The sequence below is a fragment of the Odocoileus virginianus genome, chromosome 21, assembly GCF_023699985.2.
Source record: "Odocoileus virginianus isolate 20LAN1187 ecotype Illinois chromosome 21, Ovbor_1.2, whole genome shotgun sequence".
Lineage (NCBI taxonomy): Eukaryota > Metazoa > Chordata > Mammalia > Artiodactyla > Cervidae > Odocoileus > Odocoileus virginianus.
The window spans coordinates 1,325,528-1,343,857 of NC_069694.1; the positions used below are offsets into that span (position 1 = coordinate 1,325,528).

Genomic DNA, 18,330 nt, shown 5'->3' on the forward strand with positions numbered 1-18,330 from the left:
AGTTGATGATGGACAAAGAGTCCCTGAGTGCTACAGTCCATGGGTCACAAAGGGTCAGATGAGACTGAAGGACTGAACTGACTATAATATTTGTGATATGAACCCTTTAAATGACGAGTTTTATGGTACAATATATGATTTTTAAAAAAGTGATTTAGTAGAAAGTTTCATAAATGTCATCTAGATCAAGTGAAATTTTCTCAGTCATGTCTGACTCTTTGTGATCCCTTGGACTGTAGCCTGCAAGGCTTCTCTGCCCATGGAATTCTCCAGGCAAGACTGCTAGAGTGGGTTGCCATGCCCTCCTCCAGGGGATCTTCCCAACCCAGGGATCAAACCCGGATCTCCTGCATTTCAGGCATATTCTTTACACTCTGAGCCACCAGGGAAGCCTGGCTTATTAATAGAGTTATTCAAAATTTGTATATTGTTAGTAATATTCTGTTTTGTTTAGTCTAACACTTGTGGGATCATATGGTAAATATATGTTTAACTTTATGAGAACATGCCAAGCCATTTTCCAAAGTGCCTATATCATTTTGAATTCCCACTCTCAATGAATGAGTACTCTTTTTGCTTCAAAGGCATTTTTTATAGAACTAGAAGGAAAAATGTACAGTTTCTGTGGAAACACAGAAGACTGCAAATAACCAAAACCATGTTGGGAAAAAAGATAGAGCTGCAAGAGTTAAGCTTTCCAGCCTCAGACTATACTACAAAACTACAGTAATCAAAAAAGTATGGTGCAGAAGCAGATGCAAACACTGGTACAAAAACAGCCGTATGACAGAGCTAAATGGAACAGGATGAAAAACCCAGACACAAGCCCATGCACTTGCAGCGTGTGACCTCACTTGTCATGTGATATTTTTGTTTGGTGTAGAATTCTTTGTTGGCAAGTTTTTGTCTGCTTGTGTTGTTTTCTCTTAACACAAGAAAGACATCACTCTATTGTCTACTTGCTTGCCTGGTGGTCTGAATCCAAATCATCAATATATTTGAGGTATTCCTGTAACTGTTTGTGTTGAGACCTCAGTTCTTTGGTGGATTAAAGGTAATTTTTAATTTGCTGTTTGTCTTATTTTTGTTTCTCTCACATAAATTAGGAGTGAGGCTATTTCTAGTTCTGTTGAACTCTAAGCTATTATTTTTAACATAATAGTATATTATACAATATGTGAACTGTGGGCTTCCAGATGTTCAAGCTGGATTTAAAAAAGGCAGAGGAACCAGAGATCAAATTGCCAACATCTGTTGGATCATAGAAAAAGCAAGAAAGTTCCAGAAAAACATTTACTTCTGCTTTATTGACTATGCCAAAGCCTTTGACTGCGTGGATCACAACAAACTGTGGAAAATTCTTCAAGAGATGGGAATACCAGACCACCTTCCCAGGCTCCTGAGAAACCTGTATGCAGGTCAGGAAGCAGCAGTTAGAACTGGCATGGAACAACAGACTGGTTCCAAATTGGGAAAGGAGTATGTCAAGGCTGTATGTTATCATCCTGGTTACTTAACTTATATGCAGAAGGTATCATGTGAAATACGGGGCTGGATGAAGCAACAGCTGGAGTCAAGATTGCCAGGTGAAATATCAATAACCTCAGATATGCAGATGACACCATCTGCAGATGACACCATATCATCTTTAGAAGAACTAAAGAACCTCTTGAGGAAAGTGAAAGAGGAGAGTGAAAAGGTTGGCTTAAAACTTAACTTCATAAAACTAAGATCATGGCATCTGGTCCCATCACTTCATGGCAAATAGGTGGGGAAACAATGGAAATGACTGAATGACTGAACTGAACTGGTTGTATCCAATAATCTATGTTTGTTTTCATAAATACTTACCTTATCCTGTTTTAGAATATATGTTTTCAGTTTAGTTCAGTCGCTCAGTGGTGTCTGACTCTTTCCAAGCCCATGAACCGCAGCATGCCAGGCTTCACTGTACCTCATCAACTCCCAGAGCTTGCTCAAACTCATGTCCATCAAGTCGGTGATGCCATCCAACCACCTTACCCTCTGTCGTCCCCTTCTCCTCCTGCCTTCAGTCTTTCCAAGCATCAGGGTCTATCTACTCCAATGAGTCAGTTCTTTGCATCAGGTGGCCAAAGTATTGGAGTTTCAGCTTCAGCTTCAGTCCTTCCAATGAATATTCAGGACTGATTTCCTTTAGGATTGACTGGTTGGATCTCCTTGATATCCAGGGGACTCTCAAGAGTCTTCTCCAACACCCCAGTTCAAAAGCATCAGTTCTTCAGTGCTCAGCTTTCTTTATAGCCCAACTCTTCCTTGCATACATGACTATGGGAAAAAACATAGCTTTGATTAGATGGACTTTTGCTGGCAAAGTAATGTCTCTGTTTTTTAACGTGCTGTCTACTTTGGTCATATCTGTTCTCCCAAGAAGCAAGCATCTTTTAATTTCATGACTGCAGGTCGCTCCATAATATAAGTTGGTAGCATCATTTTTTTTTTCTGTAGGAATTTATGTGACATAGATATTATCTGTTTTTAAAAACAATATGATTGTGGAAAATCTAGGATTTTTAAAATTTTTATAAGGGAAAACATTCCTTTTAATAAAATTTCATTTTTTGTAAGTTTTTCTATTTTTGTTCCAATTTTTCACAGTGCTCCTGTTTTCCTGCCTATGATGGGGTTGGGCAAAAATTTCATCATGAGGAAGAAAAATAGCACATAGATAAATATTTCTCCCTATCCCCCATAGTCCTCTCTCCTCCTGCACCTCCGTCATGTTATCTTTTGTCTCCCTAGATGTTTCTTGTAGTTTTTGTGCTATATTCTGGGCCTTTTAATCCTTCTCATTTTTGAAGCTTATCCCGTGTTGTTTTTGTGGACGGGATCTAGTTCATGTTAATGGCCTTTTCCTTGAAAGACGGAATCTCTCATAATTTCTATTAAAAAATAGAAGATACTGAGTTCTTGCAGTATATTAAATACTTGACATCTATCTTGGCAATGTAAGAGAGACATACTTCGTGATTTCTGTTTCCTAGGCTTAGTTTCAGGACTTCCCCGGTGGCACTAATGGTAAAGAACCTGCCTGCCAATGCAAGAGATATAAGAGATGTGGGTTCTATCCCCGGGTTGGGATGATCCCCTAGAGGAAGGCACGGCAGCTCATCCCAGTATTCTTGCCTGGAAAGTCCCCTGGATAGAGGAGGCTGGCAGACTATGGTCCATAGGGTCACAAAGAGTCGGAAATGACTGAAGTGATTTGGCACAGACACATGTGGTTAATCAACAGAGATCCCTCCATATTCCATTATCATCCCAAGTATTTGACCTTGATAATAAATCTTTGTGACAGTGATTATTATTCAGCTCCTACATTTAAGTAGCACTTCAGGTTTTATACTACTTACACATTCAATTGATATTCTTTTCTGCAAGTGTGAGCTAAGATACTGTTGTCTGCATATCTAAGATTAGAGAATCCGATGTTCAGATGGGATTAAATAACCTCCCTAATATAAAAAAGTAAATGGTAGAGCAACCACCAGATCTTTATATTGCAAACCTAGTCCTGGTGTTGCTAAAAGAACTGCTGCATGTGATCACCTTTCTTTGTTGCTTATGTTGTGTCTTAATTTTTCCATTTGATACAAGCTATAACATGGAGTCAAAAATACTTAAGATTCACTGAAAACTTCAAAGAATGTTTCTGCCAAATAGGGTTCCTGTTTTCTTCTGGAGAAGTAGTTTCTGTCAGAAGGAACTATCTGTGCTAACTGATACTACTTACTTCGATGAGAGTGACTGAACTCTGTCTGGTGCAGTTTTCAAAGTGCCTCTCGTGACTTTGACATAACATTTTTCTGTTGTATTTATGACATCTTGTTAAAGAATAATTAGAAATCTGTATTTGAGTTGAATTCAGAGCAGAAGAACCTCGACAAGAACAACTAGGTATGAAACTCAGAGGTGATTTTTAAGTAAGCAAAGTCAGCATATGGTAGTGGATCCAATTTTAATATGTGGAAAACTTAATTGACAGACCTGTTAAAATTCAGATTCCTAGCCTTCAGCTGTAGTGATTCTGGTTGGCTTTCTGTGATGGGCTATTGCATCTAAATTTTTACCTTTTAGAGATGTGCTACCTAACTTACTCTTCTGAATAAACCAAAAGCAAGCAAACAAAAAGCAAGTCATCAGTTTAGATAGAGAATTATTTTAAGCTGAATAGCTAGCAGTCAGTCTTGCAGAATCAGTGCAATTGCCTTTTGAAATGCAGACAGTTGAAAGATCTGAAATTCTACCCTGATCTCGTTTCTATCTGGGACTAGATCAGAATTTCCCGTCACTACTCTGCTTTACTTTAGCATTTAATCATGGTTTGTAACTCTTATTTGTTGCTTTAATTGATTTCTAGACCTGTGGATTGCAAAATTCCTGAGACTGAGGTATTTGTTACTATTCTCCTTTCAGCCCTTAGCATGGGAGCTTTAATTTCACATGTAGAAAGAATGAACGAGGTGTGACTGTGAAATGGTACCACCAAGGGGATTTTTGATGAAAAGCTCAATGAAGAAGTTTTCCAAATCAAATTTGCCCTCATTTTGCAAGTTTTTTCTATCAAAAATACTCATTTAATACTCCCTATTATGCAAGGAACTCTTATCACTTGTCAGCCAAGAGAAGCTAACTTGTCAGCCAAGAGAAGCTAACATGCTATGAAAAAAAACTTTGTTTTAAAAAGGGCAAAATTTGAAGTGATTGTGAACATGTCAAAGTGACTCTGAGGACATTGTATTCATTTTATTCGGTCATTCATTAAAAAATAGTTTTTGAGCACTTACATAAATCAACACATGTAAATTAATAGGTAGAAATAATGGTCACTTCGTTTTTGACGCTTACAGTGTTTGGAGGAAGAAAGACAGTCACATGAGTAGGTAAAACAAAGGAGGGGCTTTCTGCAACATTGAGATATCTGAAGCATCACAGAACAGATCCTCCAAATTTATGGCATAGATAATACAGATACAGAATCCGTGGTCTACTTCACACAGATGATAGCACATATGCATGCCATGTCTAAGAGAGCTGCTAATAGTAACGAGAACACTCTTGTGTGCTTGTTTTCCGTCACCCTGAAAGGTGTTTGAAGTATGCCATGCTTTGCCAGGCCATTTTAGTCACGTCTGACTCTCTGCAACCCCGCCAGTCTCCTCTGTCCATGTGGTTTCTCCTGCACTGGTACCCATGCCAGAATGGGCTGTTGGAAAACATCCAGAAAGTTGTGCAAGGAGAATAAGTAAAGAGAAAAATTATGTCGATTCTCAAATTATTCAATGATCTTGTAGTACTCAGTAACCTTTATTGAATTTACTGTGTTATTAATCCTTTGCACTTCCAGCAGAAGGTAGGAAGGGTCAGTTTGGTTTTTTGTTTTGTCAGCAGAAGGTAGGAAGGATCAGTTTGGTTTTTTGTTTTGTTTTGCTTTCGTTTGTTTTGTTGGAGTTCCACTCTGTTCAGAGTATTCCAGTGAACTTCGTAAAGAATGTTGGTGTTTAGTTACTAAGTCATGTCTGCTTGTTCTGCGACCGCGTGGACTGTAGCCTGCAAGGCTCCTCCGCCCCAGGGATTTCCCAGGCGAGAATACAGAAGTGGGTTTTGCCATCTCCCCTCCAGGGGTCTTCCCGGTCCGGGCGTCAGACTCGTGTCTCCTGTGGCTCTTGCACTGCAGGCAGACTCTTTACCGCTGAGCCTTATGTGCTTGTATTTTTTTACAAGGGCCTCCCTGGCGGCTCCGTGGTAAAGAATCCTGCCAGTGTAAGAGATGCAAGTTCAGTCCCTGAGCTGGGAAGATCACCTGGAGGAGGTTACTGAGTACAATGCAAGATCATTGAGAAATTTGAGAATGACAGAATTTTTCTATTTATTCTCACCTGTACAGCTTTCTGGGTGTTTTCAAACAGTCCATCCTGGCACAGGTACCAGTGCAGTTATCCTTTGTAAGGAGCTTAATAAGACACTGGAAGCCACTGCCCACTATTTTGGGAAGAAGTCTATCTTCTGCAGTTTTGAATTTTTCTGAAATTTAAATTTCTAATCAGTTCTTTTTCTTTGTTCTACTGAGAAATGCGTAGGTTCAAAGAGCTATTCAGACATCTCATGTGCAAAGCAAGTTCTGAAGTTGAGGGATAAAATGTGTTTGAAGAAGGTCTCAATAAGGTGACCCTCCAACTCTGCTCACTACCGAAACTCTAATCTACTGAGATGATTAGAGTGTCGGCTTTTTCAGCTGCCCCAGTTTGAGGGTTTCCCCCCCATCTCCCGGTTTTCTTTAAATTTCATTGAGCCTGACTCTGCAACCAGACTCTAAGCCTCTTTGAGGCTTCTTTAACTTCATCCTGTTTCCTCAAGATGGGAAAGTATTTCAGAAAGTACTTTTTACTCTGTGAGGTAGGATTATGCTTTGATTATGTGGTTATTCAGAATGTTTAGAGCTTGCAGTTAGTGAATTAGAGCCACCCAATTAAAGAATGTCAGAAGTAATAAAAATAAGCAGAGTTATAGTGAAAATGTCGAAACTCAGATTGTACTTGTGTTTTTCAGCATACTATAGTAGAGAGATCATAAACTTGAGGAACTGATGGGGTGAACTGTGAACCTTGTCTACTCACCTTGTAGGTATACTTAAATCCCTAGTGCCTCAGTTTCTTCAACAATGAAAAGAAGGAAAATGATTCTATCTGATGTTAGAATGGAATAAAATAATTCATGTAAATCACTCAGCAGAATGCCTGGCGCTTGCTAACAGCTAATATGTTAACTTTTCTCTGATTCTTACTTTGCCTCTCTTCCTTCCACACACAGATAGACTCTAGCAAAGAATGATGACATGTTATTAGTTAACCACTTAATCTGTGTAGTTGAGGTTTAAACTTTGCTTGTTTCCCCTCTATCCCCTTTCATCTTGTCTTATTTTAATTCCCCATTTATGTTATGAGGTTAAAGCCTTGAGCTAAGGTTTTATCACTCTCTCTCTCTCCATACACTAAATCTAAAGGGCAGAGTAAAGCAAAATCTTGAATCTAACCTCCATTTAAAAAACAAAATTCTCCGAGGCTCAAAAAAAGCTATAAGATATTCAAAGTAGGTTGCCAATAAACTGACAACAGCACAGCAAATAATACACTGGATGCTGCATGTGAAGGTCCACTTCCAGCCCCCACGCAGCCAGGGTTATGGTGAAGATGGATCAGTGAGATATGAAGCTTTCTACTGAAAGGGAACACTGTGCTATTGTATGAATTTTTGTTATTATGCAATAAACTAATTTTTCTAGTTGTGGAAAATCGTCCTAATGGAAATAATATATTATTTTGAAATTAAATATTTCTTAAAATTAAATAATATTTTCAACATTTGATTTGCATTTCTCCTATGTACAGGATATTTCACAGAGGATTAATAAAAGTCCAGATACCAAGCATGATTTCAAGGTGATTACACTATAGTAAGAGGATAACTATTAAATAATTATAATCCAGACCAGATCATTTTAAAGTTTCTAATAACATAGTATGAGAATTCAGAGAAGAACATGATTACTTCCTCTCACCTAAACAAGAAAGTAAAATTTTAGGTTCTTAATTCACTGTTTAAGCAGAACTGAATCTGCATTTCTGCAGTTGTAAGTGAAGGCAAAATGTGTCCGTTTTCTTACTTTGCTGAGATTTCTTTTACTAGAGTCAGGGCAGTCTTTAGTTTCGAAAGCTAAGCTCTGACATCTTGGTTAGCACTGAAGAGGAGCATGGGGAAGTCAGAGCTCAGATATACAAAACGTACACTAAATGGGGAAAGGCTGTAGTGGAATTGCCAGCAAGTAGGATTGTTAATGATCACATTGGAAGCCATAATGTGACTATCATGATTTCTATTGATATCTAAATAGAGTCTGCATAATTTCACTTTAATAGGCATAAATTCAGTCATACTTATTCTACAACATTAATTGACCATTTATTTATCATTTAAAAGAAGAGTCTACTCTTAGCCCCAACTGGAGATAATTTTTATTCACTATCTGAATAATTTATATGCCTCTCAATGACATTTTTAAAAACCAAACTTATATACTAATAAATAGAAGAATGATAGGATTGGCAGAATTGGTTTTACCAATGCATCCAAATTCCCTAACATCTAAAATATGATAACTACTGTAGGAAATCATAACTCATGCTGATATCTCGTCAATGAAAGAATCCAGTGGCAGTACATCAGTAATACACAGTCGTAAAAAACGACTGACAAAACTTATAATACAATCTTTGAAATTATTCATTGCCAACAACCTTGTAACATATCACCATTCATTAGTATAACTCTTAACTTCCCATAGCAAAGAGGGTGTTTACTATGACAGATGGACATCACCAGATGGTCAATACTGAAATCAAATTGATTATATTCTTTGCAGTGAAAGATGGAGAAACTGTACAGTCAGCAAAACAAGACCGGGAGCTAACTGTGGCTCAGATCATGAACTGCGTATTGCCAAATTCAGACTTACATTGAAGAAAGTAGGGGAAACCACTAGACCGTTCAGATATGACCTATAGCAAATATCTTAAGATTATACAGTGGAAGTGAGAAATAGATTTAAGGGATTTAGATCTGATAGACAGGGTGCCTCATGAACTATGGGTGGAGGTTTGTGACATTGTACAGGAGACAGGGAGCAAGACCATCCCCCCAAAAAAGAAATGTAAAAAAACAATGCAAGTGCAAAAGCAAATGCAAAAAAAAAAAAAAAAAAATGGTTGTCTGAGGAGGCCTTACAAATAGCTGTGAAAAGAAGAGAAGTGAAAAGGAAAGATATACCCATTTGAATGCAGAGTTCCAAAGAATAGTAAGGAGAGATTAAAAAGCCTTCCTCAGTGATCAGTGCAAAGAAATAGAGGAAAACAGTAGAATGGGAAAGACTAGAGATATTTTCAAGAAAATTAGAGACACCAAGGGCACATTTCATGCAAAGATGGGCTCAATAAAGGACAGAAATGGTATGGACCTAACAGAAGCAGAAGATATTAAGAAGAGGTGGCAAGAATACACAGAAGAACTGTACAAAAAAGATCTTCATGACCCAGATAATTACAATGATGTGGTCATTCACCTAGAGCCAGACATCCTGGAATGTGAAGTCAAGTGGACCTTAGAAAGCATCACTATGAACAAAGCTAGTAGATGTGATGGAATTCCAGTTCAGCTATTTCAGATCCTAAGAAAGGATGCTGTGAAAGTGCTGCACTCAATATGTCAGCAAATTTGGAAAACTCAGCAGTGGCCACAGGACTGGAAAATGTCAGTTTTCATTCCAGTCCCAAAGAAAGGCAATGCCAAAGAATGCTCAAACTACTGCACAATTGCACTCATCTCACACGCTAGTAAAGTAATGCTCAAAATTCTCCAAGCCAGGTTTCAACATTTTGTGACCCATGAACTTCCAGATGTTCAAGCTGGTTTTAGAAAAGACGAAAGAACCAGAGATCAAATCGCTAACATCCATTGGATCATTGAAAAAGTAAGAGAGTTCCAGAAAAACATCTATTTCTGCTTTATTGACTATGCCAAAGCCTTTGACTGTGTGGATCACAATAAACTGTGGAAAATTCTTCAAGAGATGGGAATACCAGACCACCTGACCTGCCTCTTGAGATACCTGTATGCAGGTCAGGAAACAATAGTTAGAACTGGACATGGAACAACAGACTGGTTCCAAATAGGAAAAGGAGTACATCAAGGCTGTATATTGTCACCCTGCTTATTTAACTTATATGCAGAGTACATCATGAGAAACGCTGGGCTGGAGGAAGCATAAGCTGGAATCAAGATGGCCGGGAGAAATACCAATAACCTCAGATATGCAGATGATACCACCCTTATGGCAAAAAGTGAAGAAGAACTAAGGAGCCTCTTGATGAAAGTGAAAGGAGAGTGAAAAAATTGGCTTAAAGCTCAACATTCAGAAAAACAAGATCATGGCATCCGGTCCCATCACTTCATGGCACACAGATGGGAAAACAGAGGAAACAGTGGCTGACTTTATTTTTCTGGACTCCAAAATCAATGCAGATGGTGAGTGCAGCCATGAAATTAAAAGACTCTTGCTCCTTGGAAGAAACGTTATGACCAACCTAGACAGCATATTAAAAAGCAGAGACATTACTTTGCCAGCAAAGGTCCATCTAGTCAAAGCTATGGTTTTTCCAGCAGTCATGTATGGATGTAAGAGTTGGACTATAAAGAAATCTGAGCGCCAAAGAATTGATGTTTTTGAAGTGTGGTGTTGGAAAAGACTCTTGAGAGTCCCTTGGACTGCAAGGAGATCCAACCAATCCACCCTAAAGGAAATCAGTCCTGAATATTCATTGGAAGGACTGATGTTGAAGTTGAATCTGCAATACTTTGGCCACCTGATGCAAAGAACTGACTCATTTTAAAAGACCCTGAAAAAGAAAAAAATAAAAAAGAAAAGACCCTGATGCTGGGAAAGATTGAGCATGGAAGGAGAAGGGGACAGCAGAGGATGAGATGGTTGGATGGCATCACTGACTCGATGGACATGAGTTTGAGTAAACTCTGCGAGTTGGTGATGGACAGGGAGGCTGGCGTGCTGTGATTCATGGGGTTGCAAAGAGTCAGACACGCCTGAGCGACTGAACTGAACTGAACTTTACATATACATACCTTTAAAGAAGGGGGCTCTTAAAGTTGATTTCATTGAAAAATTGCTATCGGCTTAGTTCATTTCCTAGAGGAAATATGTTATTTTATAAATGTTCCATAATTTGCACTGAAATCAACCATATATTTTTAGTAGTAATTTTTCAGTAGGAAGATGATTCTGTCCAGGGAGGATACATTTAAAGATACATATTGCATGTCACTTTCCCCGGGTTGATCCACCTAAAGGAAAACAGATGATGTATTTCTTTGCACGCGGCAACTTCTCTGGTGAACTACAGAAAGCAAAATGGAAGTTTCCTTCTGAAATCTGCAGTGCTACAAGTTTGGTATCTTATGACAGACTAATAGGCAAATAAATATTTTTTAAAGTTTGTCATATGATTGAAGAAATATCATCAAATTAACCTCAAAATTCACATGTAGCTAATGATACTGTTATAGACATTGCTGGTTGCTAATCAAAATCCATGTTTTAATCATCTTTCTAGTCACACTGGCAGTGTTTGCCAAACCTTCTTGTGAGTAGGCATGCTATGTGACTGAGTGCCACTAAGTGGAATGGGAGCAAAAGTAGAACATGCCACTTACTCACTTGAAAATGAAATTAAACTTCTCACGTTTGTGATTCCCCCTGCTTATGACCCTTTTCAACAGCCTGGAATTGAGACTCCATTTTGCATGGGAGGTCAGCCCTGCTGTTTACCCATCTAATGCTTTTATGTGAACAGGAAACAAATTTCTATGATGCTTCACTCATACTGTATTTTGGAGTGTGTTTGTTATAGCCATTAGCCTATCCTCACTTATATAAATATGTGTTACAGTAATTAAATAGAATGTCATTCTGGTTGAGTACTGAAGATAGGGGAGCCGTTCCGTGTAAGTCCACCTTATTAGAAGGAGCAGCAACAACAACCAGATCGAGCCCACGATGGTCACAGGAAAATGCGGAAGGGTGCTCCTCTTACCTTTCCTTTTACTGTTCGTGATATGGAAAGTCAGGCAGCACTGTGATTCTATTTTTCCAGTTAAGGCCCTAAGCCATGCTTCTTGTCATGTAATTTGGTTGGTTATTAGAACATGAAATATTAAAATGGTGTATTAAAATATAGATAATCTGTTACAATTGAGATGAATGAAAGGAGAATGATTTCAAGGGCATAGTTAGGGTCAGTACATTAAGGACCAGCATAAACCCATGTAACATAAAATAGCAGCAAAGAAATAAGATGAATACACAATGACAAGAAGATTGAAATTGAAGCAAACAAGTATTTCTTATGAGGCAAATTACAAAGGCACAGAGAGTGCCTCTGAGATGTGTGTATGTGCGTGTGGATATGTCACGCTTGCACCTACCTGTCCATATTGATTAAGCATACGTGCTCTTTGAAGAAATAGAAACATAAAGGAAGCAGAAGAAAAAGATCAGGACTCCAGGTGATCAAATTATAAGGCTATTCAAGACATCTGGTAATGAGCTTGTATCTTCTCATTCCTTCAAATATTTAAAGATTACATGAGACATGGAAGGTTTTTTTTTCCCTTTTATTTTTTTGAAACAACATCTAATAGAAGCATAAAAGAGTTAAAACATATAAAAGATCTTATCTACCTATGAAAATCTACAAAGTGGCTGCAAATATGGGGGGAAGAGGACATTGCAAGAAGATAAATGAAGATAACATGAAATAACAAAAAGGAGAAAGAAACAAATATGACATCATTAAAATATTTGAAGTCTTTTTTTAAATTAAAAAATTATTGAAATATAGTTGTTTTACAGCCATATTTCAGGCATTAGTTTCAAGGGTACACGAAGTGAATTTTATATATATACATATGTATATATTTTTGCACTCTTTTCCCATTGCAGGTTATTCCAAGATACTGAGTGTAGGTCCCTGTGCTGTGCGGTAGGCCCTTGCTGGTTCTCATCTGTGTTATCGGTAGCAGTGTCTATCGCTTAGTCCCAGACTGTGCAGTAGGCCCTTGCTGGTTCTCATCTGTGTTATCGGTAGGAGTGTGTATCGCTTAGTCCCAGACCGTGCGGTAGGCCCTTGCTGGTTCTCATCTGTGTTATCGGTAGCAGTGTGTGTCGCTTAGTCCCAGGCTGTGCAGTAGGCCCTTGCTCGTTCTCATCTGTGTTATCGGTAGCAGTGTGTATCGCTTAGTCCCAGACCGTGCGGTAGGCCCTTGCTGGTTCTCATCTGCTTGATCTGTAGCAGTGTGTATCGCTTAGTCCCAGACCGTGCGGTAGGCCCTTGCTGGTTCTCATCTGTGTTATCGGTAGCAGTGTGTATCGCTTAGTCACAGACTGTGTGGTAGGCCCTTGCTGGTTCTCATCTGTGTTATCGGTAGCAGTGTGTATCGCTTAGTCCCAGACCGTGCGGTAGGCCCTTGCTGGTTCTCATCTGTGTTATCAGTAGCAGTGTGTATCGCTTAGTTACAGACTGTGTGGTAGGCCCTTGCTGGTTCTCATCTGCTTGATCTGTAGCAGTGTGTATCGCTTAGTCCCAGACTGTGCGGTAGGCCCTTGCTGGTCTCATCTGTGTTATCGGTAGCAGTGTGTATCGCTTAGTCCCAGACCGTGCGGTAGGCCCTTGCTGGTTCTCATCTGTGTTATCGGTAGCAGTGTGTATCGCTTAGTCACAGACTGTGTGGTAGGCCCTTGCTGGTTCTCATCTGTGTTATCGGTAGCAGTGTGTATCGCTTAGTCCCAGACCATGCGGTAGGCCCTTGCTGGTTCTCATCTGTGTTATCGGTAGCAGTGTGTATCGCTTAGTTACAGACTGTGTGGTAGGCCCTTGCTGGTTCTCATCTGCTTGATCTGTAGCAGTGTGTATCGCTTAGTCCCAGACTGTGCGGTAGGCCCTTGCTGGTTCTCATCTGCTTGATCTGTAGCAGTGTGTATCGCTTAGTCCCAGACCGTGTGGTAGGCCCTTGCTGGTTCTCATCTGTGTTATCGGTAGCAGTGTGTATCGCTTAGTCCCAGACCGTGTGGTAGGCCCTTGCTGGTTCTCATCTGTGTTATCGGTAGCAGTGTGTATTGCTTAGTCCCAGACTGTGCGGTAGGCCCTTGCTGGTTCTCATCTGCTTGATCTGTAGCAGTGTGTATCGCTTAGTCCCAGACCGTGCGGTAGGCCCTTGCTGGTTCTCATCTGCTTGATCTGTAGCAGTGTGTATCGCTTAGTCCCAGACCGTGCGGTAGGCCCTTGCTGGTTCTCATCTGTGTTATCGGTAGCAGTGTGTATCGCTTAGTCCCAGACCGTGTGGTAGGCCCTTGCTGGTTCTCATCTGTGTTATCGGTAGCAGTGTGTATCGCTTAGTCCCAGACTGTGCGGTAGGCCCTTGCTGGTTCTCATCTGTGTTATCGGTAGCAGTGTGTATCGCTTAGTCCCAGACCGTGCGGTAGGCCCTTGCTGGTTCTCATCTGCTTGATCTGTAGCAGTGTATATCGCTTAGTCACAGACTTCCTGATTCGTCCCGCCCTCTTCTTTAGTACCCGTAAGTTTGTTTTCTGTGTCTGTGAGTCTTATTTCTATTTTGTAAATAAGTTCATTTGTATTATCCTTTTTAGATTCCACATATAAGCTTATCATATGATACTTGTCTTTCTCTGTCTGGATCACTTCTGATAACCCCTAGGTCCATCTATGTTGCAGCAAATGGCATTATTTCATTCTTTTCTTGTGGCTGAGTAATATCCCATTGTAATATTTGAAGTCTTAAAAAAATCTAGGGTTAGCCCCTGCATCTTCCATTTGTTGGTCATATAACCTTTGATTTCACCATTCTTAATTTTAGTAGTCCTATCTGTGAAGAGGAAACCAGAATTCTTGATGTATGTATCTTGTAGGATTGTAATGAACGCGAAATAGAATAATGGGTGTCAAAGAACTTTACAACCTATAACAAAGTCTTACATAGTAGGTTTTGGAGTATATTATTTGGTTAACATGTAACATCTAGAGTTTTTTGGGGAGGATTGTAGTGATATTTTCCAAACAGAGACCTCCAAGGTAGCACAAAGGCAAGATTCATAGGGAAGATAGCTTAACAAAGTCTCGCTCTGATTTTTTTTTTTTAAATGAGGGGGGTGTAAACTATAATGAATACTTTACTTTGTGGACAGCTTTATATTTTAGAAAGTAGAGAAAGCAGTGAAGTAAATGAGGTTTAATTTTTGGATAAGGAGCAAGAATGATTGTGATTTGAAAGCACTAGACAAAGAAAGAAAATGGAAAGAAAGTGCCCAACTTATCTGAGAATAAAGATTTGTACTATATTTATAAATGCTAAACATATTTGGAGTATGGGGTAATGGGAGAATATGTAAAGAAATGATTGCATTGTCTCAGATTCTTAAAGGAACACTGGCTCAAGTCAGATGAGAATCTTACAATTGTTGAATCTAATGAAATAAAATATTTGATGAAGAAATGGGAAGCATGGTAACTGGACAAGGAAGTGCAATTGAACTCATATTTTTAATAAAGATCCAGAGAAAAGACTAAAGGAGGCTCAGTTAAACACACAGCATTGTGAAAGAATACCAAGCAGCTCAGAATGAGCTGCAATTTGAGAACAGTGCTAAATACAAGAAGCAGGAAATTTTATTTGTAATAAGAAAAGTTGGACAGGATTCTAACTGTAGGTATGGATGTCATGATGTTAACACATGAAGCAAAAAGTGATAACACCATGGTTTTATTTGAATTCCATCTTCTCCAATAAATAGGAAGTGGTTGAAATACAGAATCCCTTTTCTCCACACATCATATTTAGAACCAGTAGAAAAGTTACCCCAAGAGAGGCACCATGAAAGGTGGAACGTGGTATAAATTTTTAGTCACTGAAAATCTGATGGTCTAGCCCAGAAGGTAGTGAAACTTCCATCTCTAGAGGTGCTCAAGTAAAGGTCACATCATTAATATCACTATTGAGTGGACCTGAAGTTGGAGTAGTTTGTTGTGTTCACTTGCTCAGTCATGTCTGACTCTTTGCTGCCCCATGGACTGTAGCCCTCCAAGCTCCTCTGTCCGTGGGATTTCCCAGGCAAGAATACTAGAGGAGATTGCCATTTCCTTCTCCAGGAGATCTTCCCAACCTGTGTCTCCTGCTTGGCAGACAGATTCTTTACCTCTGAGCCATCTGGGAAGCCCCCAAAATACAGGATGCCTGGTTAAATTTGAATTTTAGATTAACAATGAATAATGTTTTAGTATGAGTATATATATTTTGCCTAGAAAGCCTTCTTCTAGACATTTTTTCCCCAATGACTCTCTGGGTCCATTTCCCCCCTCTCTTATTGTACAGGAAATAGGGAATAAAGAAATTACCAGAGCAGCATAGCCCAGCACTACTTACAGACCTGACTTCAGGGGTTTTCTCGAGTGTATTAAGTTAGAATCCTTAGAATCTAACTGATTGAAAGGAACTCCTGTGTGAAATCTGGAAAATTCCTTAATTTTAAGAGGAAAATGAATGATTTGGCTTCTCCAAGACAGAACATAATGATACAGAAAGTTGTTTGCCACAGTTATTGGTTGCTAAGAAAGTTTATGGATTCTCCTTTATTGTAGATGATTCAAAACCATTTAAAATTCATCCTTCTTTTGCTTGTGGGAATGGAAGATAAACTCTTCCAAGTACCTTTTTGCTCTGGAAGCCTATTTTTAAGTCTTACCAGAATTCCCCTGAGGTATAATCCCTTCACAGTTTTTTAGGACTAAGTTTTTCAGCTCATCGATCCCTGAAGTTCCAGTAACTTCACAGATAGTTGTGGGGATAATTTAAGCAAGTCCCATTTCCCCCCAATTTCCTTTTCCACAACTTTACAAAATAACCCAAGCGTGGGACATTTTGTAAGTGTGACAGCCTGGTTTTCAGCCTCTCCTGGGGTTAGAAGCTCTTGTGGCTAACCTTTGAAGAACTAACTCAAAGGAGGAATCCCTTAAATAGATTGTTGTTGTTCAGTCGTTGTTCAGTCACTAAGTTGTGTCTGACTCTTTGGGACCCTGTGGACCGTAGCCCACCAAGCTCCTCTGTCCTTGGAATTTCCCAAGCAAGAATACTGGGGTGGGTTGCCATTCCCCTCTGTGTTCAATAGATTACAAAATGTAATTCATTCTTTGTTGCTTGAATAACATATAAAATGATAGTAATGTTGCTGGGCATGAGGGTGGGGTGAATATCTGACTTATAATTAAAGCCATGTGCCTGAAAAAGGACATTTTAAAATATCCTGCAAAATTTTCTATTATGCATGATTTTTTTTCAATGTCAGGACTTCCATAAAACCATTTTACTCATTCCATGAAAGAAGCCATAGAAGTTAGCTAAAATTAGCAAGTTTTTGTCATATTGAAGGACACTTTCCAAGATGTTTCAGCATATTCAACCTAATTCCCTTGTCTACTCCTGCATGTCTCCTTTAAACTAATAGACTTTTCCATGTAACATGTGGTCAAAATCACTTAATACAACCCTAACAATCATTTGAGCTTCCCTGGTGCTCAGTAGAGAGAATCCACCTGCAATGTAGGAGAAGCAGATTTTATCCCTGGGTCAAGAAGATCCCCTGGAGAAGAAAATTGCAACCCACTCCGGTATTTTTGCAGAGGAAACTGGCAGGCTATATAGTTCATGCAGGTCACGGAAGAGCCGGACACAACCGTAGCAATGAAACAGCAGCAGTCATCTGAGCTCCTGGGCTTCTCCTCTCCATCTAAGCGCTGGCTCCCTAGACTGACAGAGCTGCCTGGCTTGTTCCAAGCAGACGAATGGGACTGTCCCAGACCGAGCTCTCAGCTCTAACACGGAGGTAACGCCTGTGTTCTCTGTATTCTGTCAGGAGCTCCTCGTAACGTAGGAAAGAACTATATTCAGAAAGGGCTGTCTCTATCAACATCATGTGTGGAGCTCACAGTGCTTAGAATAAATGTATCTGCTCTAAGCTCTAAAGACCTGTGCATACACGGGATATATTCAGAGCTTCCTGAGGCAAATTTTGTATGAATTCTTTGATCTTCCTGGCAAAGGCCCCAATACTTTTATGTTAAGAAAACAAATGGGAAGCTCAGAGGCAACGAAAGTACTAAGTACTTAATTTAGGGCCTGGGTTGTTCCTCAGCCTTCTCAACTGATTATGTCAGATGGGATGGTGAAGGTTAGAAAATTCACTAAACTTCCAAAGTGACTAACTCATTGCTATCTGGTAGAGCAATGGATGTTAAAGAGTATTTAAAATCTGATTTGGGTGATGGCTGTGCCAAATGCTTCATTTGAGTTACGTGATATATTAAAACGTGGGGCTTCCTGGGTGGTACTAGTGGTAAAGAACCTGCCTGCCAATGCAGGAAGTGTAAGAGACGTGGATTTGATCCCTGCATCGGAAGATCCCCTGGAGGAGGAAATGGCAACCCACTCCAGTATTCTTGCCTGGAGAATCCCATGGACAGAGGAGCCTGGCAGGCTACAGTGCATGGGGCTGTGAAGAGTCAGGCATGACTGAGGTGACTTATCATATATGCATAGCATGCATGCATGCAATATATTAAAGATTACAATGTCTAATAAATCATATTCTCTTTGACTTCT

The 18,330-nt window shown here is 39.5% G+C and overlaps 1 protein-coding gene across 1 annotated transcript in view; it reads left to right on the plus strand.

Annotated features, from left to right (window-relative positions):
• Positions 1-18,330, plus strand: part of GABRA4 (gamma-aminobutyric acid type A receptor subunit alpha4) — a 233,124-nt gene that overhangs the window by 166,519 nt on the left and 48,275 nt on the right. The window lies entirely within an intron of this gene.